The sequence below is a fragment of the Populus euphratica genome, unplaced genomic scaffold (genome assembly GCF_000495115.2).
Source record: "Populus euphratica unplaced genomic scaffold, PopEup_1.0 scaffold501.1, whole genome shotgun sequence".
NCBI classification, from domain to species: domain Eukaryota; kingdom Viridiplantae; phylum Streptophyta; class Magnoliopsida; order Malpighiales; family Salicaceae; genus Populus; species Populus euphratica.
This window is the reverse complement of record NW_011500386.1, coordinates 26,972-29,036: the sequence shown is the minus strand read 5'-3', so window position 1 is coordinate 29,036 and position 2,065 is coordinate 26,972.

The window sequence follows — 2,065 nt, the reverse complement described above, 5'->3', positions numbered from 1 at the left end:
CCTATTAAGCTTAAATTGAGCTTCCAAACTTAATTTTCATCAATTAATTCCCTAATAAAATTAATTTGACCATTTAAATGTATAGTCAAGTACTTGCACCTAATTAAATCTTTTAATTTGACCAAAATTAATTCTTAAACATAATTAAAATTTAATTTGACCCATGATTGAATCTAATTAGCCTAATAAAAATCTAATTAAGTCCTTAGACTTAATTTTCATGTAGATTCATCCAATAATTATTCAGTTTGACCTTGAATTTGTATTATTTCTTTAATTGTAGTAAGATAGGGTATGATTAGGCTCTTAATTTTATCCAAAACTCCAGCTTGATTATTTTATACATTTGAAACCCTTCTTAGCTTGTTTTTATCATGTTTCTATTCATTATTATTATTATTATTATTATTATTATTATTATTATTATTATTTATAAAAGGAAAAAGGTAAATTTTAGAGGGAAAACCCAAAAATAGGTTATGATAGTTGCCCCCTTCTTTACAATGTTTACGATTTAAAAAAGTTTTGTAAGGGGCTTTAAATAATAAGTTTGTAAATAAGAAAAAAAAGAGTGATTATGAATTTACCAAATTGAGAAATGATTAATCCTTCCAAAAATATTAGAAGTGAGCTTGGGAAGAGATAAGGCTAGAAAGATTCCATGTACATAATGTTGACACGACCAAAAGATTAATGTCTTTTTCCAAGTGTAGGAGTGTCGAAGTAATAAATAACCTAGCAAGACCGGGATCGAATCATAGTGAGGTTAACTATATAAATTACAAATAATAATAATAATAGAGAACTTTGAGATGTAAGATTAATGTGAGGATTAAACAGTGATAAAATGTCAAGGTTAGAGGATCCACTAATGGATTTCAAATAAGTATAATAATATAAACTCTTTTTATTACTCAATTGGAAACCACACACAAAGAAGGTTCCAATCGGATTATTTGTCATTAATAACACCTTGTAAATTATTAACATGATTATATTAATAAAACCTTGTAAATTATTAACATGATCATATTAATTATCTTATTTGACTTTTAAATATTATCAGGAATTCATGATGCTAACTTATGTTAACAACAAATCAAGTTCCTTTCATAGCACATGTATAGGTTATACCATACGGCTGGTTATGAAAGTGCCAAGCATTTATTATACCAAGTATTATATAACACAAATCTAAATTAACCATTTAACAAGCAAGGTCTTAAGAATTAATAAGAAAATGATAAGACATGTTAATAGTAAGTTTAGGAAATTATCCGAGCTTTTGAATAAAAAAAATATAAGTGCATTTGGACTTCTAGAACTTAAGATATGGACTGAACACTGAACAATATCTGGGTTACAGGACAGATTCAAACTTCTTTTTTGATGCTAAGACCTGGACTGAGTCTTGGACTCTTCATGAATATTTTAGGCCAATGTCTAAGCTTTCTAGCCATATAAACCTAACTAAAATCCAAAATCTATAGCTCTAGATATAACTAAATAACTAAACAGTGTTTTAGTTTAAACTACACCAGCATCTCTTTTCTAAGCTTAACTCTCCCTTTATCTTCTTAATTTCACTTGTTAAACTCGTCAATCAATTCTTTCATTTATGTGATAGACCTACATTTAAGATGACCATTTACCATAAATTAAAGTTATCTTATATTATCATGCTTGTTATTATAAAACATGCTTTAGTTAAAGAGTTATTAATACTTCAAATGCAAATTGATGATATAAAACCTTAATAAAAATACACTTTTAAGTACCAATCACACTACCCAACCAACTTATTATTAATTCTTAGTAATCAAAATGTTAAAATAGAAAAACCATTTGCAAGTTCCATAAAGTAAGACATTCATCATTCAACTTCTATTAATCTATCCAGATAAATAAACTCTCATTAAATTTATATATCTGCTTTATATTTATTAAATAAGATATTAATAAACCTTCTTTTTGTACTTAATAGATGTTTAACTCATAGTTATGGGACTTTACTTGGAATAAAACAAAATTTTATTCTAATGTTTAAGGTTAACTTCCTTGGGCT